General features: G+C 36.1%; 1 protein-coding gene across 1 annotated transcript in view; it reads right to left on the bottom strand.

The window, feature by feature from the left end:
• Nucleotides 1-24,729, bottom strand: part of LOC145666326 (uncharacterized) — a 252,696-nt gene extending 227,967 nt beyond the window's left edge. Inside the window, exon 1 of the mRNA XM_081733430.1 lies at nt 24,256-24,729. The gene's annotated coding sequence lies outside the window, so the exon portion shown is untranslated. The remainder of the gene's footprint in view (nt 1-24,255) is intronic.
• Between the last annotated feature and the right edge of the window lie 608 nt (nt 24,730-25,337).

The raw sequence follows: 25,337 nt of genomic DNA, 5'->3' as shown, positions 1-25,337 counted from the left end.
AATTCCTTTGTTGTTGGCAATCGTGGTCGGAAGAAGGAAAGTACGTGAAAGGATTTTGTGATAACTGGCTGAGCTGAGCTTTTCAATAATTACACGGTTCCTGAAAATGGTAATAAGCTAGCGGATAAGATGGCGCATTACAACACAATAAAAGGATCTCCTATTCTCTGAGACAACGCTTGTTAACTGCTCAAGTCTGTTTCTTCGCTTCAGGATTAAATCCTATCTCATTATTAGCGGAACTTCTGCTACTATACTTCAATAAAGTCGAAACAAAGAAAAAAATATCTTCGAAATCAAATTCTCACAGACCATTACCATTGTCTTAACAAAACACACTGCAATAATGTTTTGTTCCAAGGAGATTTACAAAAGCCTAATTGGAAAAACTCCACACAAAAGAATTGCTACTAAGTCTGGATAACCGGCCTCGCCCTTTCAATTTGAAAATTGTATTCTGTTGTAATTATTTCCCTGTATTAGCTATTCTGTTACTGAAATCGTTATTTGAAAAAAAATCGTTTAGATGAGAAGTAAGACTAAATGATCATTAGCATCGTAAAATACACTCAAATTTCCGTGAGAGCTCCTCCGTGGCTAAGCGGTTAGCGTACGCGTTTTTGGCGTGGGAGAAACGGGTTCAATTCCCGGCGGGAGCTCATGTGGTTCGGATTCCACGTTAATCAGTAGGTCCACGTCTCATATAGCCTCGGTGCTGAACGGGACGTTAAACCCAAAATCAACTCAACTCAAATTTCCGTGAAGAAAAATCACAATTCAGTTCCCGGTCACCGATTTCTTTCTAACTTTGAGGAGATCTGTTCACGTACAAAGGTATCTAGATCTTAGAGGGCCTAACCATACTTTGGGGAAATGGGATTTATCAAGAGGAGCCTGATGGACTACAGTTCATCCTTTCATCTTTTTCCTTCCCTTGTAGAGAAACGCTGAGACACATCTTTAGTTTTTAAATGAAGTCTAAATACCAAATTTCATCTTTCTAACCGTAACGGATTTCGAGATATGGCTATCAATTATAACAATTGAACTCTCTTCTAGAACAAATATTAAAAAAAAAAAACAGTGCAGCACGTACTTAGGCCCTAATTATTTTAAATGAGAAGTCCACATACCAAATTTCATGTCTCTAATCTTCAGAGATCCTGAGATATGGATATTTTAAGATACTAATTGAAACTCCTCTTTGACCTTCCTTTTTCGTCGGATTTCCAAAAATCCTTCCTTAGCGGGACCTTTCATCACAAATTCTACATTCTGTCCGAATTTCAAGTTTCTAGCTTAAGTGATTTGGCCTGGGCGTTGATAGTTACTCACTCACTGAGAGCCTCTTGTTTTATATAGAAAGATTACTTATTGTTAGCATATACTATCCGAGACGAGGCGATACCAGTGATGTCAACCCGTGGGAAAAATCCCATTTTATGGGACTTTTTGACATTAATTATTTGGAATGGATAACGGAAATTTTCGTCGACATTGGGAACATATATGAGATTTTTCACTATATGTATAATGCACGCCAACAAAATTCCCTACTAGCGGAAAGTAGGTATAATGAGTCATCAATAAACGCATCAAAGTTGTCAACTTTCAGTCTGAAGTCTATTCTTTGTTACCAGCGAAATCTATGCTAGTGAGGAATGACTTAATTCTATGTGATTCTTAAAAATGAAGTACAAAGAAACGAAATTTATTCTCTGGTATTTGAAGAAAGAAGAAAAGAAAACAAGGAACGAATGAAAGTAAAATATCAAACGAGAAATAATCCATTTCCAAAACGCACACATGTGGAAAACAACATTTTTCTAGAATCATCCGGTTCAGTATAAGGTGATGATGGCACAAAGGTGTGATAGAGTCAATGCATTTCTGACAACCTAACAAAATATACATGTTCTCGATTAAAGAAAATAGTTATTCATAAATTATTTAATAAATATGGAAGATCGAAATTTATAAATAATTCACCTAAAAATTAGAAAAAAGTAATACACGACATTCATAAGTTCTATTTTCATATATTATTATTATTATTATTATTATTATTATTATTATTATTATTATTATTATTATTATTATTATTATTATTATTATTATTATTATATCAATGTGGGAAATGCAGATGAAAAGTGGGATTTTTTTCTTTATCGAGATGGGACTGTTAGGTTGGCATCACTGGGCATACTTTCAGAACACCTTTTCAAGACAAGGCAGCTTTAACACTCTTGACTCATAGGCAATTTTACTGTTGGCTACGGTATATTTTTCTTGATGGGTATATATTACTTCCATCTCCTCCCTCCCTTTTCACCCCCCCCCAAAAAGAAAACTTCTATTTTTGAATGCGTATTGACGCAGGTAAATGTAACGCAACACATAGTTGAAAAATGCGTATCAGCTGACAAATAGATGCTTTGCATGTGTTTAGTTCATGAGCTTAGTTTCATATTGTAAACAACTTGCGCTTCTTCTTAACTTGGAAGTAAACAAAAGAATCTTCGGCCTTGCAAAACAAATTATTTGAATAGTAAATAGTTAGACTCAAACATAGCCTCGAAACAACCAATTACGTTCATTACACGTGTTCACGTTTGTTTACAGCTCATTCAAATGTTTGTGTTTCACTAAGTTATCAGTTTCAAATACCTGCGAGACATGACAAAGTGTAAGCTTATTATTATTTTTCTACCTTCATTTATACACTTCGTTTCTCTTTAGCTGACATCTTGGTTATCTTGATTCTTAAGAGGGAGCAGGAGTAAATACCATTATACATAGAAGCGGTCCCAGGTTCGATTCCCGGTGGGGGCACTCGGTCGAATAGCTGTAAGAACGCTTTCTCAGGCCAGCTACTCTGAATGAGGTTTCCCTGAGTTTTCCTCATTCAGACCAGGCAAATGCCGGGGTGGTACCTAACTTATAGATCCCAGGCCGCTTCCTTCCTTCCCCAATCCTTTCTTCGTTTCCTTTACCCGGATAGTGTGATCGCTGAGGGATGTCATCCCTCAAATCGTGAAGGGCTAAATGGCCTTAGATGCCGAGAGCCCAGAAATCTATCTTCTTCCACTAGTTAAAGGTCTTTCCTAAAATATTCCCCAACTATTCTCTGTTTCCTCTTACTTCCCAATGACCATCAAGTGTAATTAAAGCACGCGGATTGGCTGCTGAGTTACTGACGCACGCACTCTCGCGGCCAATATTTCATCACTAAAACTATAACTTTACCTTAAAATAATGCGAACGAGACGGGAAAGCGAGAATATCTTTTTAAAAATTTGAGACGACACAGACATATTATAATGCTCAACTTGTTTTCGAGACGAAAGGCGAGACGAGGTGAGAATTTTTTAGAATCTCTCGGGCAATAGTAGTTCACCTAAGTTTTAAATCTCAAACATTGTTTTAGTGTTAGGCCTACATGATTTATAGCAGGCGTAAAAATGGATCTGAAAAGGTAGGGGGACGCTTGACGCCACGCCGTCCCCCGTGCCTACCTTTCCCCATTGTAATTTTCTTTAGAAAGTGGGGGGACGCCACATATATTTTCCAGAAGTAGGGGACGACATCCCCCCGCGTTCCCCTGCACGTTTACCCCTAATTGATAATCTAAAAACTATAAATTGATAAAGTGATCGTACGAGCACAATGAAGCTCATTTATCAACATTTAAAGATACGCAAGTTATTACACAGTATACTCCAATAATAAATATAGTTTAAATGTTGTTATATCACACCCTGCGTGGAACTCTCGTGATGCGAAAAGATTCTAATAACAGTTTTTAAAAAATCAGGGCATTCATATTTACATAAATTTACAAAACGAAGCAAGTAAATCTTTTCGAAATTCGAAACGAAACGAGAAAGAAATGTTCGAAAACTGAGACTAGATGAAACTTGCACAAAATTTTGAAGAAGAGATTGGTTAATCTTATATATCGACTCGTCTCCTCTAGTGGGTAGCACCAACTGCAAGTATTGGATCCTCACGAAATGTTAAGATTGACAGTTAAGAACAAGATATCCACAAAAGTTTCTTATTTTATTTTGTCAATTGCCATACTGCTTAACCTGCTGACGGAACTAGCTAGAAGACTGTGGTGACACCTATTGATTAAATAATATCGTTAGGCAACTGAAAAGTTACCTTAAGCGTTAAAATGTGAACATCATTATGCTCCCATGTTTGTCGCGACTAAGTCTCACCAAAACATGCAAAACATGAAATATAAATAGAAGTCAAGTTAAAAAAAAAAAATCTCAATGCTAAAGAAGTTACACACTAAAATTAGTGTTGGCGCAAATTAGTATTTCCACCTATCCTCGTACTCCTGGGATGGCGACAGGTTTCAAGATTATTATTGTTATTTTTATGAGCTGCGCTTTCAAGCATGTAATTGTTGAAATCATTAAGGACAAAAAAAAATCACTAAAAAAATAAAAGAAACAGTTATGATAACGTTTCTTCTTTATTTTAATTAATTCTGGAAATTTTGCTTGACGTCAAACGAGACATGCAGAAAAAAAAATTACCGCCGGAAGAAGTTTGTTAAACGAGCATCAAAGACTAAACTTGTTTTCATTGAACAAAAACAGAGATGTTTCATAGATTTACGACACAGCATTCGGTCGGTATTGCTGAATTGAGACCAGTTTTCATTTCGGAGAGACATTTGGTTTTTACGTAACACAATTTACCGAGGAGGAAAAAAATTGCTGAAAATTATTTTTTAAAAAAAAAAGAAAGAAAAGAAAGTTGTTGCAAAATGCCTGATCATGTACATTTCTATACAATTTATTTACATTACTTGGATATTACGTCATACGCAAGCATAACAGAAGGTTGATACTAACATAAATATCAATGATTGATGTTTACGATTTATCAACTGTACTAGAGTTACGTACGCAACGAGACGAGACGAAACAGAGCTTTAGAGTCGAGTCCGAGATACGACGCGACACAGCTTTTCCAATAGAAACATATAGATTCCGAGCATGGGCGGAGCTATGGAGGGGGAGGGCATTGAAGCATTGCCACCAACTTTTTCACAACTTAGAGCAACCAAAAGGTCTGCCCCCCACAGCAAACAATTCCTAACTCTGCTTATGATTCCGAGACGAGACCACTTTCTCCATTACCTTTTGGAGACGAGGCAGTCTAAAATTTTTCTCTCATAGGTAACCCTAAACCGTAGGTAATTTAACAAGAAGTGGATTGAAATCAAATACCTAATTTTCACATCAAACGTTTATGTTTTCAGATTAAAGAAGGTCATTGACTAATGGATGTAAATCATTGAGAAAGAAAAATCTTTAAGCTTTATGTCCCACGTTTATGCCAGCTAGGCTAAAGGAGACGGCGATGATGAGAAATGAATAAAATGCTGGAATAAAGAAAGTGGAAGGAAACGGGAGAATCCCGAGAAATCCCACGCACACGGTGTTTGTGCACCACACAATCACTTGACGCGAGCTGGGATCGACCCAAGGACCCCATGCACCAAAAGTGAACGCTCTAGCACTGAGCCACCGCTGCCCCTACAATTAAGAAAAACCTGGTAGAATGAGATAAAGCGACGAAACAAATTCCCGAGTAAACAAATAGAAAAACAATTTTATCCATCACAAACTCAAATACCCTGGGATCAGGGACGTACGCAGGGGTGGGTCCTGGGGGTCCGTACCCCCTCGAAATCTCGAAAGTTTTTGTAAATGTGGCATTGAACATCCGGCTTCCATAGGTCATAGAGTTAGTTAGTTAAATAAACTGTTGCAACTAGAAACTAGTGCAATTGCGTCAGCATAAATTCCAGTTATTTTAACGTTTTGAACTTAAGTCATTATAGAAGGACTACAGCTGTTGATTGGTTAGTGAGAATCCAACGTTACTTCTGGGCATCAAGTCTATATGAGATGTGGACTTACCAGAGATGGGTTAGTGGGTCGTGGGTTAACAAGACCTAACCCACTGCGATCCACTACCCACCGTGACCCACTGACACTCTGCCCAATGCGTTGTAGACAAAATCTTCTAAACACTGGTGAATTTGTCTACGTTTTCCTCTCAAAGCCTCCATTTTTCTCCCTTTTTCATTTGTTTTTATTTACTTATCTAAGATGAGTATATCTAAGTGAAAAATGAACTTCAGGCACTTTTGGATGTTAATATTTGTAATTGTAATGGTAGGAATAGAACTTACTACTGTACTTGGTTTTGAAGACACAGCTTGTGCGGTTTCTGAGGAATTGACACGGTGGATGGTAGGTCATGTTTTCATTGACCCACATCATCTCGAGGACCTACTGTTTAACGTGAGGTCCGAACCACATAATAAAAGTCAGGTAACTTGCGCCGAATTTGAGAATATTAACTATGGTCTACAGCCACGAAGAAGCTAATGAATTAAGATATTGAGAAATTAGGTCTAGAAAGCCAGAAATAATGTGATTGAAATTCAATATGTTGACGAGAGTTCTCTCTCTGGCTATAGCGCTTCCTGACCTATAGATTTTCCCAAACTTACTTTTCTTTCTTTTTTTTTAAAAAAAAAAGTTTCTGTAAATTTACCGCATACCATTTTTTTTCTGTCAATCGAGAAAACAAAATCAAGTGATACTGTTTGTAGATAGACTCGGAATCGATGATGCATATACACGACGAAGAAGCAGAGTTGAAAACTGTGTTTTTCAGATGGATCTAAACGAAATAAACGGTTGAATGCTGTTAAAATTCCTTTGTTTCTACGTTGAAAACGAAGGATTTCGCTTCATTAACTTTGTAGATCAGTAAGATGGAATTGTGCTTACAACGGATGACTACGCAGACACTTACTTCCTTTTCTTTCAACAAAAAATGTATATTTAAGCTTTTTCTCAGCTTTCATTCCATCGAGACAGAATTGCCAATTGACAAGATGTCAATAGCCTACCAACTCCCATGAAGTTCCCTGTTTATTTTGGGCATCTTTGCTGACTCATTTCATTACAAAGCTTTTGCTTAAAAGTACTTCGTAATAGGACAGAAAATCTTACGATCGCTTTATGCAGGATGCTGTAGATAAGTAGTTATGAATATCTCGTTTAAAATTTGTATAACCTAGCTTCTATGCAACCTGCGCAATAACAAAGAAATGTTGGTTGCCTATAACAAAAGGATATGCAGTATTTCTTCCTGCAAAATATAGATTAACCCTTAACAGGATAAAGCTATTGCGTCTTATAATTGTAGACTTTAATGGTGGCTATAAATATCCTGTTTCCCATACACGGAATAGCGTGATCCTCTTTACAGTCGACAACACGTTTTATTGTAATTTAACATCACATTCTAGCGCCAAATTAACATTTAATGTCAGAATTAATGGAAATAATTCTTATGTAAAGACATATAAGCTATCAGTGAATTCGGAATGTATGACAACGACTTAGTTTGTGGCAAATGATAAATCAGAAATAGTTATGAGGATAAGTGATCTAATCTAGGGTTTTAAAAAATGACGTAATAATGGATTTAGACACCATCAAAACGACCAACAATACACTATATCAGCGTTTTATTTAAGCGGCAAAGCTTTTATTTAAGAGGTCCTAAATTCAAATGAAAGTTTTACGTCCCACGCATATGCCGGATAGGCTAAAGGAGATGGTGATGATGAGAAAGGAATATAATCGTGGAATGAAGAAAGTGGAAGGAAACGGGAGAACCTAGAGAAAACCCACGCACACGGTGTTTGTCCACCACAAAGCTCAGTTGGCGCAAGCTGGGATCGAATTGACCGGACTGTTAAGGTTCAGTTCTCTTAAGACCAAACTTGTGTGCGTTTTAGTGTACGTGTCGAAATCATTTCTTTCAAGTAGTGATGGCAGTTTCCTGGTTGGGTTCCATTGACAATTAAATACGCAAAACAGTATACTATTATTTTGTCCAGGGAAGAGAACGAACCCAACTAAATATTTTTAAGCCGAAGCATAGTTAGTAAAACTGATTTAATGAAGAAATGAACCTATATCCAGCCATTGACACTAAACCTCGTCGTTTGCTTATGATATGTAACATTAGAAAGAATAAAAAAAAAAGAGCAAAAACTTCCCTTTTTAATCACTCAAGTAACAAAAGACGACAGCGTAGAAGCTTTTCTTTTTTAAAGAAATCCCATCGCAAAGAGAGAAAGTAGCCAGACCACAGGACGCCGGTGTTTCTGTTGCTGTTCCACTGAATAATTCCATTCTGCACTGACTTCTTACTTCAGCTTTGTATTCAAGATTGCAAAATACATTTCAACTTTAACAATGGATTCATCTTTTCTTCTTTTCTAACGACCCTCTGTCTCCAGACCATATCTTTGTAACGAAGACTTAAAAAAAACTGCAAAAGTAAACATGATTACCATTTCACTTTACACTGTTGTGCTATTATTAATTAGTGATGTCAACAGCTCGAGCCGGCTCGATTGGAATGAGCCATGGGCTCAGTTCGGCTCGGCTCAGGTAAGCCATCGACTCGGTTTGGCTCGACTTAGATGAGCCATCGGTTTGGATTTGACTCGGCTCAGGTGAACCATCGGTTCGAGCCTGCTTGGTTGGAGTGAGTCATCAGCTTGTTTCCGCTCGGCTCAGTTGAGCCACGAGCTCGGTTGAGATGAGGCATCGGCTCAGCTCGATTCAACCCAAGTGAGCCGAGGGCTCGAGCCGGCTCGGTTGAATGAGCTGTTGGCTCGGCTCACTTGTCGGTTCGGCTCGGTGGTGACTGAGCCACTGCCTACACTACATAAAATGGCGTGAAGGGGAAGGTTAGTGGTTGGAGTCTAGCATCTCTTCAGCATGAAACGTGAACCTACAGTTTAAGATGGAATATGAGGCAACGTAGTATGATCAAATTTCAAGGCTCTTCCGGAGGTCAAACCCGGGATCCGAACACTAAAGGCCCGCACGTTAGCCACAGAACCAGTGGCGGATCCAAGGGGGGCTATAGGGGCTATAGCCCCCCCTTGACGCTCAGATATACACTGGATAAAATGGGCTTCAATCCTGCTTTACACTGGATAAAACGGCAAACTATAGTTTAGCCCCTCCCTTGATCATATCCTGGATCCGCCACTACACAGGACCAATGGAGAAGGTAAAAACATTGGCATTCAAACGCCCATATTCATATCGCTTCAGTTTACGCGCAATTTTATATTTATATTATTGTAATCTTGTAATCATCTTTATTATTATTATTATTATTATTATTATTATTATTATTATTATTATTATTATTATTATTATTATTATTATTATTATTATTATTATTATTCAACTTTTTTCATTTTTTCGTCTTGCGTATTAAATTCTCGTCCAACGTGCGGCCCTAGGCCCAAGTCTAGTGGGAGATCCACCCCTGGGAAGGTGGATTTATACCGGTATCTTATATATACTGCATAGAAAGTTCTATATTCTAAGGTACTTCCCTCCTTGGAATCAACTATATATATATATCGACGCTTGTGGCAGCAATACGTTACTAATTACTAGTTTATCAAATAATTATTTCTACTAGTATGTGACCAGTGGCGGATCTAGAAGATAAAAATTGGGGGAGGGGCAGCGAGAACCAAGATTATAATAGACATATCATGAGTTTACTATTAACTTTTAAAAGTACATAAATATTAGCTCAAATATTTTTGTTACTGAAAAAGCTAGGAGGGAGATTAGGACCTTGCCTAAATCTGCCACTGTATGTGACCTAGTTTTTCTTCTTCTTGATTTTGTTTGTTTATCTCTTATTTCCGCCACTGCTGTCTGCCAGAATACTGCATTCTGTATGTAATATCGTAATTGTAGTCTTACAACAAAAGACTACCTTGGCCATTACCTCATTCAAATACCTATAGCATGATGTTACCTCAAGAGTCCATTGTGGTCGTACTCTAGGCGTAGCTTAATTATACGAATACAATGCATTTCGTTTTGGAGACAAAGAGTTTGCTTCTTTTACGACAACGTCATAATCAACGACATCACATTTATGGCCTAACTTCCTTTACGTCACTTAAGGAACACAGGGAAAATGTTTGTTTGTTGGTTATTGGACTTTAGCATCCCATTTCAGCTCCGAGGTTGTACGAGGTGTGATCTACAGTTATACGAGACATTATCCTACTTCAGACAATTGAACCCAGGCCCACAAGCAACAAAGGCGCGCACACTAGCCACTAGACTAGTAAAACTGCTGGTTGTATGATAAAAGGGGTAATTTTCTTTAATTCCCGAAGTCCTCAGTTAACAAGGGAGCAAGCGTTGGAAAAAAGTCTACCAGGGTCTACATTGATATACTAAAACGTACTATCTCGGTTTTTCTTCTATCGCGATTGAGAAAAAAATTGGAAAATTTCAGTCACAAAATTTGAAACTAAAGTATTAGAGGCCGCGGTGATCAGTGGCAAAGCGTTTACTTTTAGCACTAGGTGGTTCGATCCCAGCTCGCACCAAGTAGGCTTTGTGGTGGTCAAACACCAGGTACGTGGGTTTTCTAAGAGTTCTCCCGTTTCCTCCCACTTTATTCATTCATTCTCATCATCACCGTCTCGTTTATGCAATCTTTAAGTTTAACGTCCTACGATTATGCCCATTAGGCTAAGGGAGACGATGATTAAGGTAAGTGAATGGTGATGAAGGAATTGTTAGAATGAGAATGTAGAAGGAGACTGCAGTACCCCGAGAAAACCCACAGACATGATGTTGTCCACCACAAACTTACTTGGTCAGGGATCGAACTAAGGACCCCATGCACCAGAGGTAAGCGCTCTACCACTGAACCACCCTGCTCCCATCGTCTCCTTTACTCTACACGGGATAAGCGTAGGACGTAATATTAAATGGTTTAATTTTTTCGAACCTAAACTAAAATAATAAAATTTGAACAAGGCATTACAGTTCTAAAATCATACATGCACTAACTCTGTCATTGTTTCGACATTGTGGCAATATCTTCATTAGACACATACTATCTTCTTACAATGTCGAATCTAGAATATAGCCGGTCCATAGACAGATTTAAAATTGTGATATCTTGTTCGAAATCGTTATTTTGTAAATCGTAAGGCTAACAATGAGTTTGCGAGAGTCGAACCTCGGATCTCCTGATTTCTAACCGAAAATGTTAATTCTTCACTTTCGCTGACTCTTAGAGCACGTTTTCAAAGTTCCCTCGTAGCTAAATGATTAATATTCGTGCCTTTCGCGTGGCAAACCCGGGTACGATTCCCGGAGTGAAATTCTATAATTCAGATAAGCTGAATGTTCACGTCTTATACAGTCTCGATGTCCAAATACAAATTTTAAACTCAAAACAAAACCGAACTAAATCAAAAACAAGGCGCTTTGCGAACATTAAATAGTAAAATGAGACATTGTAAGATTAAATATATTGGTTCGTACAATCAGCGACAAAAGTTCTTTACATTTGATATTATTTGTTTTGGGAATGACCGTGCTACTGCTGAAACGTTCAGAAAATTACATTTTTTTTAATTTACTGAAAACTGTACTCAAATTGTTCTTTTATTTTCGTTAATAAGTTATTTACGAAACTAATTTTATCAAACCGAAAGAACTTTTGTCGGTAACTGTACAATATATTGTAAAACTTAAAAAAAATGTCAATGTTTTTGAAACTGATATTTACTACTTGATAATTCAACGTCGTGCGTCAACTTAACATCATTTCACAATTGGCATTTTTATTATCACCAAATTCTTATTCCGAAATTGCATTATGATGCCTTTGTTTACATAAACACATCATGTGTACTTTATACTGATTGTAATCATTTAAAAAGAAACGTTAATTTACATTACATATATGAAGTCATAAAACGTTAAGAACTTTTAATTTTATGCAACCTAAATTCACTTCCCTTTTCCGGGTTTGATTAAGATTTATAACAATTTCTTGTGTTTTACAGATTGGATTATTAATGACGATTATTATTATTACAAAGTATTATTCATTATATTTGAATTCGTCGGTGCCAAAGGTCAATGTTCTCCTATGAAAGCACCACTACATGAAAGCGGTCATTTCATCACACGCAAATATCTTAGTCACACTTCATAATGTGTCAACACATGTTGAAATAACGCCGTTTTTCTTTTTCTTTTCTTTTCTTTTTTTTTTTTTTTTTTTTGTTATAGAAACAAACCCAAGTACATGTTTTGAAAGGTAATTAAAAAAACCTGTGTCAAGATCCTCTTTTCAGAAATACTAATTAAAGGTCTTCACTAAACTCAGCTCTATTTTGTGAATTTAAGTGAACAGATAATAAGAATATTAAGAAGTGTACCAACAGCCAGGTAATGTCAGCAGAATGGTATTAAATAAAGTAGCATAATTTTCATACAGTTTCTTATAGACAAGAAATTTGAGGCGTAGCTTATGAAGTAATAATTGAAGGGGCGGATTCCAAAAGAGCCTAAGTCAATTTTTGTCAATTTGGAGATACTGGTTTTGTTAAGTTTCAGTTTAGTATCTCCGTATACTGAACTAGGTTTCATGCCAAACAGCGTTATTTTCCAAAATGTCCTTAGTCAACAGTATTCTCTGAAGTTATTTTCTGACTCTCGCCTAAAAACACTTATACAACTCTTGCTATAGATGATAATTTCACCGTTATTTTACGAAAAATAGGCAATTATAATTTTCTTTTATCTAGATTACTTTCATTTCACAGAAATAGAATGATGGAAATACACAAAAAAAATCGTCTCCTGAAAAACACTTTTTTTTGACTTAGGCTGTTTTGGAATTGAGCTCTTCAATTGTTGAGCACCCAAATTTTTCGACTGTACGAGAGGTTTATAATGTTTTATAATTACTCTCTGGTTTACTATCTACGTTTTTTTTTTTTTTTTTTTTTTTTTGTGTGTGTGTGTGTGTGTGTGTTAGTAATAGTAGTCCTTTTAAATTATAGTGCCTATTTTTAGGCACTAGGGTGGTGTCTTCAATTTTCGATTTAAAAAGTACCAATAAAGCTCTTGACTTCGAGGTTTTTTTCAAGCCTCTAGGCATTGTAGAACAAGTTACGAAAGATTTCACGCCTTTCTGCGTCGAGTATAGGAACTGATGAACTCATAACTTAAAAAAAAAAAATAGGCCAATTTTTATTATTTTTGGTGGGCTTACTTTTGCACCTAGAAGATTGGAATTTTATTCATACATTTAGTGCACTATCTCGTAGTATTTTTCACATTTGTTTCAGATCTCTATGTTAACACAGGAGGGGTGCAGAGGGGCAAAATGGTATATATATATATATATATACAAAAATCCCTTTTTTCGCGATTTTCCCGCCTCAAATACATGATGGAGACATGTGAATGGTACCGTTTGAAAGGCTGTTCTATTCTGAAGAGAACGAGGTACAAACCGTGATCCTAGGATAAATAATAATGTCTTAGAAAATGTCCTGTTTTATACGGGGATCTGGAGTATTGTGGGGATATTCTTAGTACATTGGTAAATATTTTTTACTTTATTTTTCAAGATAGAAGCCTGAAATTTTGTACACACATTCAGTATACCCCTTAGTATTTTTCAAACTTATTTGAGATCTCTGTGTTAACACAAGGGGAACAGAGGGGCGAAAAGGTAAAAAGAAGGGATATTTTAACAACAAAAAAAAATCCTACTTCCCTCAAAATTTCCCATCTTGGTAGATGATAGGCTCATGTGAGTGGTACCGTTTGAAAGGCTATTCTGCCCTGAAGAAAATGATTTACAAAACGTGGCCCTAGGATAAATAGAGATGTCTTAGGAAATTTTTATATTACATCCGGTCATCTGGGGCGCTGTGGGAGTGTTTTAAGCTCATTGATAAATATTTTTCCCGCCCTTACTATTCAAGATAGAAGCTTGAAATTTTGTACAAACATTTCGTACATCCCTTACAATTTTCAGTTGATTTTGAAATCAGTGTGTTAACACAGGAGGGGTCCAGAGGGGCTCAACATTTGACAAAAAATTAAAAATCCCGATTTCTCTCAAACTTACCCACCTCATGGACATAATAAAGAAATATGAATGGTACCGTTTGAAAGGCTGTTTTATTCTAAAGAGAATGAGATACGAACCATGATTCTAGAATAAATAGCGATGGTGCTGTAGCTGCTTGACTTAAGATTTATAATTTACCTTCAAAAAGCCATAATTTAAATGAGATTCATAAAGTGGAGTTGAACCTATGAAAAGCACACTGGTAACACTTTTTTGCAGAAAGAAACAGTAACTTACTCCTTAGCCCGCCATATATTAACCAGAGGACATAACAGCCGTCCCAAGGTTCAGTACTGTGAGCAACGAAACAAAGCTTCGTATCGCAGGTGCTAGACAAATGTCTCTCCAATGTTGTGACTAAAACTCAGAACTGTGTCTCCTGCATCTCTCTGCCTGGGTTTGGTTGCTCGGCCTTACTCAGAGATATTTGTCTCAATAGCAGAGCTGAATAGTAAAATGGTGTCCATGGAGACAATTCCTTGTCTACAATATTATGATATATTTCTTATATTCTACCAGCAAAATCTCCTTTACTCTAAAAATTCTGAATTCTCAATTAAAACGCCAAGATTTTTCAATATATATATATATAATGGCGGATCCAAGGGGAGGGAAAATTTTACGTCCTATGGTTATGTCCTTAAGGCTTCAGCAGATGAATGATTAACGATTATGAAATAAACTGATGAAACCTGAATGTAGGAGGAAACGGGAGAACCCAGAGGAAACTCACGGACATGATGTTGTGTACCGCAAACTCACATGGCCAGATATGAAATCAAGGATTCCTGGTGCCATAGGTGAACTCTCTACCTCTGAGCCACCGTGCCCCCCAATAAGACGTTTCACTATTTAATACTAAATACAGTAGTCCCGTTTTCATTATTTCCAGCCACAAAGCGTTGATAATAGTTGAAAGAAATCATGGGGAAGACTATAACGACTAATGCATGTGCCACTAACAGCTAAGTCTCAATTTATTTTTTTGATAAGAAGAAATTGGCGAAGTTTTGGGGGTGAAAAGAAAAAAAAAGAACATTGTGAGTGTGATTTCACGGCCTCACTGAACAGAACGTTACTTTAGGGTAAACTATAACTACTCATATTTCGGACGATGCTACTGTAACAAACAAAATTCATCTGTTCTTCATTGTCCCTCTCATAACTAGCATATTTCCTTTCGTTAACAATTGCCAATGCTTTTGCCCATTGACGCCGATTTGTGCATAACTTTCGAGTGGATCTCATATACGTGTTACGTTCTCAGATACGCGAACAAAAATCCAAGTAAGGAGATCTGGATCCTGAGAAAGTAGAACAATCTTTACGGGTAGTATTGCCTATGAGAAGAGGCGAGACGAGAAATATAAAGTTTTCTCATGTCGACTCGAAAATTTTGTAAAAGTCTCGTCGCGATTTTCATTGATTTATTTCTCGAAGTTTTTCTAGTTTCGTTCTAGAAATGTATTAACAAAATTTATGACCCAATTTTATCTTAATTTCATTTAGAAGTCATCAGAAGCCTTGCGCGTCACTAGAGGTCCACGAAAGGTATAATATAATAACATTTAAATCATATTTTTTTTTATTGGAGTATATTGTGTAGTGATTTGCGTATCTTGAAACGGTGAGAAACGTTCTTCATTATGTTCACTAATCACTTTATTAATTTCTAGTTTTTATATTATAGATCTAAGATTTGGGTGAAATAGTCTTGCTCAGGAGGTTCAAGAAATTTTTCGTCTGTCTCAAATTTGAAACTGAAGATTTCCTGCCTACAACTATCATACTTTTGTTCTCTCCTGAGAAAAACTGATTTTTGGACCATCCTGTCAAAGGTGCCGATACTGGGGAGGCCAAGGAAACCCGGGCCTTCCCAGAGCTCATGTCAGACCCCTAGTGTATTTATGGACATACAATATTTGGCATAATTTGAATGCAATTTGTCTTAACATCCTCATATATATACCTTCTGCGTCTGAGTGCCACCCCCCCCCCCCAATTTACAGAAAAATCGCCACCATTGCATCCTGTATATTAAATTACGTTGGTGAGAGGCAACACTCTTTTTGAATGCCCCTTGTAAATACATTTTTTAAAATCTAACTTTTTATTCGTTGGTTCCTACAAGAGTTTCTTTTCAGGGGTCGAATCTTCCATTCAATGCAACCTTTTTTTAACACTACCTTGGAAGGTTTTCAAGTTTACTTGCTAAAAAATCTTCTCTAAATCAACAAACATTACAAGAAATTGTAAAACTGTGGAATGTATTGAAAACGTTATAAAGGCATTATACAAATACAAACATTTATTTACAAGAGGCATGTTCCTTTGGTCATCCAGCTAAAAACAAAGAAAAAAAAACATGGAATGCCCAGTCAAAACCAAAATCACTGTGTCAATCGTTTGCTTGACGGATGAATTTATTTGAGGAAACCGAGAGAAAGTGAGTGTTTCCGTCGAAAAAGAAAAATACTGAATGGCACAATTGACAGGTAAAGAAAGACCTTGAGACATTACGACTTTATTACACTATTACGATACATTCCTTGCAGCAATTGATAGCAGCAGGTCGATGTAACAACGATTGTGTACAAGGGACAACATCAGTGTTGTGTCATTCACAAAGTCATCAGCACGATTTCTATGATAATAGCATTCCATGTACCGTACGATAGAATAGTAAGTTATGAAGTTTCTATACTGAATCAAGAACGCTAATTCAAATGCCTTTTAAGGCGATGGCACGGTAGCTGAGTGGTAGACGGTTTAGCTCTGGTGCGTGAGGTCTCTGGTTCGATTCCAGATAGGATTCCCAACTATGATTTGGTCCATTCCGGGACAAATATTTGGCGATAACCCTATGCATACCCATTTATCTGGGGGTGACTTAAGAGTCCTCATCCCAGCGAAATTAAAATTCCGCTAATTTTACAGTAATTATGTGATATCTTCAAATAGATAAAAGATAATTGAAATATGGAACAAGAGCGCCCTAGACAATATTAGGTCTATTTTGCGTGAGGTACCGTTATCACAAGTCACCTAGTGGCTCTCCGTTTCCAGCCGTTTAGAAACGCGAAAATAAATGCCGATTTTCAAAATGGTTCAAAATGGAAAACAGATAAGTGAGTCGTGATAACAATATCTCATGTAAAATGATATTGTCTAGGGCGCTCTTGTTCCACATTTCGATTATCTTTTATCTATTTGAAGATATCACATAATTACTATAAAAATAGCGGTATTTTAATTTCGTCAGGATAAGGCCTCTTAGGAATCGAGGAACGTATCTGTTACTTGACAGATTTGAGAAGAAAAAAGCTTATATTACAACAAAAATTATGAAGTTAGATTTCTAAACGTTCCATACTTAATTTTATTGCTATTAATCTTCTTATAACTCCCTGGTCTGTGATTTAGAGTTTTACAGCATAAGTGCAAGAGACAGAGAATTTTATGAAAAATTACATCTCGCAACGCATCATTATCATCACAAACACACATAAAACGTTTATTTATGACATATTCCACTTTTAAAAAAAGGAAGTTCAGGGTCGCACTTACTGAGACGAAAAAAACAGGTTTGGTCCTTCCAAAAACTATCAAAACAAGTCAATTTTCTTTAAAAGTCTTGTTCTTAAAGAATGTTCAGTGAAAAGAAGAAAAGGAACTCCGAAAAAGAACAATAACAGTTGTTTTTCTCACTTAACAATAATCACTTCTGCTGGGAAGAAAAGTCGTTACCCAAAACTGAATTTTTAAATCGGTATTTTTTCTGAGGGTCGTGATTGCTATAGCTGCAAGTGTGCGCTTTTTATATTTATTTTTATCACCAACGTAACGTAGTATTCATTATTCAATAGATGGAAGATTGAATTTCGGGATTTTAACCAATCTATGAACTATAAATAAATTCCAGGACAATATGTACAATTTCTGGTTAATCCGACCCAAACCAAAACAGTTCGGAAACCTCGTCCTAGGCCATGTGAGTTTGTGCTAGACAGTACAGGATCCGCAGATTTTCTACATAGACTATTCTTCCTCTTCGTCCCGCATTCTCATTCTACTAGTTCTCTCATAAATGTTCACTTTTATTTTAATCAGTCGTATCCCTTAGCCTAAAGCAGAGATGGTCAACCCGTCGATCGCGCTCTACTACACGACCGGCATGTCATAAAAGGTAGCCGGCTGTTGTCTGTGTTGATCATTGAAATTCCTTAATGATTCCCAGATAATATGTAGACCACCAGTGATTACTGAAATCATAAGTAGCTCTCAAGCTGAAAAGGTTGGCTACCCTTGTCCTAAAGGTCAAAAAATGTCGGACATTAGACAAAAGATATAAATTTTTCGAGAATACTTGTGTTTCTGGTTGTATGTTTCAAGTTTAATCTGCGTTTGCAGTACCGTGGCTATACATGTGTGAATCTACACTTCTAGTTGGAATACGACCTAAATGTACTCCTCTTAGGAATCGAACTTGGAAATCCCACACTGACGGCAAGTACGCTAACTACTTAGTTACGTATGAGCTTTTGATAATTTACAATAAATCATCACCTTAGAAACCCATAAATATGCAATCACACAGAACAATAGAGATTAGGAAGTTGTACATTTGCCGGGAATAGGTACATGCGTTTTTTATTTATTTTGTCTCCCACAAAATTAAGAACACATCGTGGAACTCCAGATATAACAAATGTGATTCTTTAAATTAATATTGGAGAGTTTTCCTAGAAGCAAAAAAAGATTTCTGACGTATCATCCGGCAGGGTAGGTAGCCCAACAATCAAATTTTGGTTTTCAACATACGAAGTAAGCAATTTTTGTTTGGGTCCAAAACGCTTTTTTAGCACCGAGTATAAACGTAAAACGTGAACCTTGAGCTTAGTGTGAACTCCGAGTTACATTATGTTCCACCAGTGAAACATTTAGTTTCTAATATACCGACACAGGTACAGTTGTTAACATAAATCCCCTGTACAAGTTTTATCCCGCATTTTCTAAGTGACTTCAAAACGAATGATCCAACGGATGTATGATTATCGGTAATATACGAGCAACCAAAAGTGCTCATTTTTGTCAAGGCATTAGAACACATTGGCTAATTGTAATTCAACTTTTGCTCATTTGTAAAAAATTCTATTCTCTCTATGGAGGAAAAGCACAGTGACTCAGTGCTAGAGCGGTCCCTCGTTCGATTCCAGACCATGTGAGTTTCTGTTGGACATCTCCCGTTTCCTGTCACATTTTCATTCCACTATTTTTCATAATGATTTAATTTCATTAATCATCCGCAGTGGCGTATTTAGGATTTTGTTTTTGGGTGCTATGAACAACACGGGGAAGCAGGTGGGAGCAACTGCCCACCTGAGTTTGAGAATTAAGTATATTTTACTCGTTTGTCTACTAATATACTAGGAAAAAACATGAAACTCGTATGTCGGTGGAGGATCTTACCCCCCCCCCCCCCCAGGCAAATCTGAAATGACCATCCTGCAAACATACCTTGAATATTTGTAATCTCATTTCAACTTAACTGATTTCATTTTAGAAAAAAAAATGGAAATATTCAGTTTTATCTGTGTACGTTTTTACCTGAAAGAAAATGTTGAGACAAGTTGAAGATGAAATATACTGATTGCAGTTTTAGTTGGAACACCAACGGTACAAGTTGGTGTGGAACACCAGTTTCACTTATCAGCTCCTCTTAGTTTCGGTATTACTGACGACGGCCAACTTGAATCACAACTAACAACGGTCGAAAGTATGATAGGAGAAACGAAAGAAAGTAACAACTAAGAAAAAGAAACAGAAGAGTAGAATGGACGAAAGAAAGAAAAAAAACGCAGTTCTTAGTTGGAATGAAATTTGACAAATACAGGATTATTTCTGAACAAAGAGCATAAGAAAATGTAAAGTCAATGATTTTTTTTAGAAATGCTAAGAAGGACTCTTGTTGTACGTGGAATGCGAGAAACTTACAAAATTATTTCGGGGGAAGCTTGAGCCTGATAGCCCTCCTAAAATACGCCACTGATCATCTGTCTCCTTTGGAGTAAAGACGTAATCGTGGGACGTTACATTAGAAATTTCATGACATTTCATTTCTATTCTCTCCAAGTCAAACAAAACTGAATTAAAATTGATCATCTCGATCCAAAGTTATGGTCGAAAATAGAAAGGAGGTATACACTCATTTTTACTGGTGATTATACAAAGAATATTGTTCTCTGTACGACAAATGTAACTGTACTTACGTGTAAATAAGTTATTCGTCCTAAAGTTATGATCGAATCATTATGGAAAGACATGCACTTTTGCAGATGACTTTACAAATATTATTATTATTATTATTATTATTATTATTATTATTATTATTATTATTATTATTATTATTATTATTATTATTATTATTATTATTATTATTATTATTATTATTATTATTACAGACACTTAACTATGAATTTTATGGTAATAAATAAATACGGGTAACCGATAAGAACCCTCATGCGTTGCTTGGTGCTTATCGATTCCACGAGGAAGAACGTAAAAGAATTTATAGACGTATATCGATTCCATTTATTTATACAGTACATACATTTTGCAAGCCGTAATTATTTCCTTATATACACGGAAGAATAAAACTGTTATCACTCATACTATTATTATTATTATTATTATTATTATTATTATTATTATTATTAGTAGTAGTAGTAGTAGTAGTAGTAGTAGTAGTAGTAGTAGTAGTAGTAGTAGCAACACTACTACTACTTCCCGGCGAGAGCTCATGTGGTTCGGATTTCACGTTAATCAGTAGGTCCACGTCTCATATAGCCTCGCTGCTGAACAGGACGTTAAAATCAACTCATCATCATCATCAGTAGTACTAGCGCAGTAAAGGCAAGATAGCACTGATGACTTGATCACTATAATAGTATATACCTGATTACTTTGGAAGTAGTTCGTGTGGTTTCAGTGGGAACAGGGTGGCTTAGTGATAGCGTTTAACTCTGGGGCGTGGGATCCCTGGTTTGATAACAGAGTAAGTACATTTTTGATGGACAACATCATATACGTGAGTTTTCTCGGGATACTCCCGTTTCCTCCCACATCTCATTCCACCAATTCTTCCGTCATCTTCACTTACCTTAATCATCGTCTCCCTTAGTTAACGGGCATAATCGCGTCACGTTAAGCGGAAAGTAAAAAGTTTCCATTTTCGGCTTTTGGTAATCCCGATTATTTTTTTTTAATTGTGAAAAAGTCTCTGGTTTCAATCCAGCTAACTTCCCCGTTGCCCTCCTGAATACAATTTGGCTTTTCTTTGTAATCACTCATGTTAGAAGTGACTGTGATCCGAATACTGCTTGACTTCTGTAATGTCACAGAAACCAGTAGATAAATGCAAAAGGGGCATTTTACATATTAATAGCTAATTTCCTCAAAAAATGTGAGAACAAGACCTAAAAGGAACAATGTCTTCAATACGGAAATTGTTCACATGATTTCACTTCTCGTATTATACATATTCTAAAAAAAGAAATCAAAGCCATATATTAGCATGACAGCAGCCAGTCCATCTGACCTCAACAGCATCCCACGTGAGTTTAACCATTTGGTCACTCTTTAAAAGGAAACTTGCTGTTTAGTAAAAAAGAAAGACAGAAATAATAAAAAATAGAAAGGGCCAAATTATATATACACTGGTGGCGTCACCACAAATTCGTTCAGGATGAGTACTAGAGGGGTGTCATCTTGTTCAACTTGTATTAATATTACGACGAAACACTAGCAAATATTTTGCCAGTATATCGTTGTGAAATAAAGTGGGAAATCGTCTAACAAAAGCAGTGATTGATTCATGTATTATTTTTACCGTATTTTAAAACGAAATCTTTCAGTTTAACGTCCCACACTTATGCCATTTAGGCTAAAGGAGACGATAATTACAGCAAGAGAATGATTAAGAATTGGGGGAATGAGAACGTGAGAGAAAACGGTAGTACCCCGTGAAAACACACGGGTACGATGTTGTCCACCACAAGCTTACTTGGCCAGAAATCGAACCAGGGACTTCACAAACCAGAGATAAGTGCTCTACCACTAAGCTACCGTGCCACCCTTAACCGTGTTTTATTTTGAAGCAAGATGTAAATTTAAGAAGGATATCATATTACCATTCCCGGTGGGAGCTCATGTGTTCGGATTCTACGTTAATCAGTAAGTTCCATCGCATATAGCCTCGCTGCTGAAAGGGACGTTAAACTCAGAGTGATTTTTTTTTAAATTTTACTGAGGAAATCTTGCACTATTCGGTTACTAATTTCATTCCCGACTAAGATAATAATAATAATAATAATAATAATAATAATAATAATAATAATAATAATAATAATAATAATAATAATAATAATAATAATAATAATAACTATTAACATTAAACAGAGAAAATGTCTAAAGACGAGACGTATAGAGAGGTCTACAAATTGATAGATATTGCACTGAACAAAATGCTATGGGTAAATGTTTAACCCTCTTGCATAGTTTTCGAAAAATCGAAAAAAAAAAAGTTGTTAATTGGAAAATTGATACTCTATAATAACGATGTTACCTATTAAGCTGACATTAATCCTGAAGTAGACTCTCCTAAGCTCTTCATTCTGGCAATAGCAAGACGACAGAACACATTATGGGTAATATGAGGAACAGGGACGTACGCAGAAATTTATTTCGGGGAGGTCCAAGCTCAATATGAGGGTATTTTATATTAAAATTCCGAAAATTGCCCCTAAAATAAGGCTAAATTTACACAAAAGTCGACATTTTGGGGAGTCCGGACCCCCAGGATCCACCCTTGCGTACGTCCCTGATGAGGGATAGCCCCAATATTACCATTACCTCTAAAACTTTAATTTTTTGGCTTGACTATAATGTTGTGTACAGATCAGATACGTATCAATTCATACATCACATCCAGCTAAATAAAAAAAAAATGCTTGAGGGTATTCTCATACGTACTTTTTGAGAAAAAAAAAAAGAGTTTTCTTATGGTATTGAAAAGTATTTAATCGTTACCAAGTAAAATGATAATTTTTACTCTTCTGAACCATATTGTTTATTTAGTTTTCTACTGTATGTGTAAACGAATACATTGCTAGGTAGTAGATTCTTTCTATTGTTGTGTCTTCACTATGACACACCTAACACTGAGACATACTCCTGACAATGGTGTATGATAACTAGCAGAATATTTGTTTTTCGTACGGGGAGAATACGTTTCATTTTGGACATAAAGGGCACCAAAACGGACACCAATCAATTTAAGGAACCCAAAAACTATAAATTCGATACTAATATCGGTCATTTTCAATTATTTTTAACATGTCATCATCTCCCCTTAAGAGTAGTAATGGGAGCTGAATTTGGATTTAAACGGCATCGGAAGTGTCACTGTTCATCTTAGCAACCCCGAAAACTACGGATTCGACACTAATATCGGTCATTTACGATCATTTTTTAAAAATCTCCCCCTCCCAAACTTGCATCTTTAAAATGAAATGACAAAAAACATCACAGGCCGGAACCTCATCTATGTTGAAAATTTGATCATGCTCGGTCTGATGGTTTAAGAGGTGTTAAATTACAAACATACTGACTTAAGTAATAGTAGTAGTAGTTCTTGTTGTAGTAGTAATAGTGGTAGTAGTAGTAGAAGAAGAAGAAGAAGAAGAAGAAGACGGAGAAAAAGAAGAATTATGAAGCTCAATCCATGTCTTTTGAATTCATAAACTTTTGTAGTGAAAATAAAAATAAAAATTATGTATCCTTTTAACAGGTTACACTTGACGTCTTTATGAGCACTGGAAATAGCCCGGGGTGTAGCGGCTTACTACCAGAGTGCCTTGTTCGATCCCAAACCGTGTAAGTTTGTCATGGACAATATAATGCCCCTGGGACTTTTCAACGTTCTCCCGTTTCCTCCTACATCCTCATTCTATCAATTTCGTCATAGTAATTCACTTTTAGTAGCCAGACATCTCTCTCTCTGCCTAATATTTGTTATATTTGTGGGAAGTTAAAGATTAAATTTCATTTATTACCAATGCAGATAGAATGTCTCCATACAACAAACTTATATATAATACAAGATACTACAAAACACGTTAAAAGATCTTTCCTTACCTTTAGCACAGTGCTCAATCAAAGCTTGTCACACCATTGTTGCTTTATTCTTGTATTTGTTTATATCTTACAATCTTCCCACAAAACTCACGAAAATATACAGAAAAAAACACAAAAATCACAAATAAATCTCATCCACAGAATTTAATGATACATTTAGAAAATTAAAGTTTCGCTAAGCACGATTTTTCAATATTTGTATTACTGTTTCGCAGTTTTCACGAAATGTAAACATGCATAAATATTGCGCGAATTCAACAGTAATTATTTATTTTGCTTCTGATACACTAACACCACCGTCACTGTGATTACACCACTTTTGTTTGATAAATTTCCTACGAACACTTATTAATAATATTGAATATTATTTCCGAGCAAACCACTTTCTTATTGTGTTTACGACTAAAACACAGAACAGGTGCTACACTCCACCGTCAAGAACCGGACCAACAATACGAAAAAACAGCTGAATACAGCCTGGAAACGCGACTCACTGGAACTCTGACGCTGTCTGCGCATGCGCGACACGAGTCACTAACCCGCCCACCGCGCATGGCCACAAACCCGTGTCGATCTGATTCCATTGCATCGTATAACAAACGTGTTGTGTTTCAGTAAGTAGAAATATAAAATTGTATCAAGTTTGTAAAGACAATATAAAATTCTTCCTCGTATTTTTTAATATTGAAAATCTCCAATTACGTATAAACATTACTTTGGAACAAAGAACCTATAATAAGACTATTTAAATGAAAGTAGTGGTAATATTGAAACAAGAGTTCAATCGAATTCTTGTTCTGCAAAATTGCAAATAATTCTTGTTCGGGTACAATGCAAAAATAGATTTGACATATAAAAAATCAAATTAACAAGGCTCTTTCTTTTATAAACAATGCATAATAATAGCAATTAGCATAACAAATTTCTCTTTAGCCTTTCAGAACAAAATACAATGTATTTAAGTTATCTGTTTAACATCTAGTAAGAAACAGAGAGATTTATTCTACTGAAATTGGTGATTGACACAGTTTTTTATCTAGTAAAACAATTATGGCTATCAGTAGCTATTGAACCAAAGAGGT

The sequence above is a fragment of the Thermobia domestica genome, chromosome 12 (assembly GCF_964235325.1).
Source record: "Thermobia domestica chromosome 12, izTheDome1.hap1.1, whole genome shotgun sequence".
Classification (NCBI taxonomy): Eukaryota; Metazoa; Arthropoda; class Insecta; order Zygentoma; family Lepismatidae; genus Thermobia; species Thermobia domestica.
Note: the sequence above shows the minus strand (reverse complement) of the source record. Positions and strands in the feature narration are given on the sequence as shown.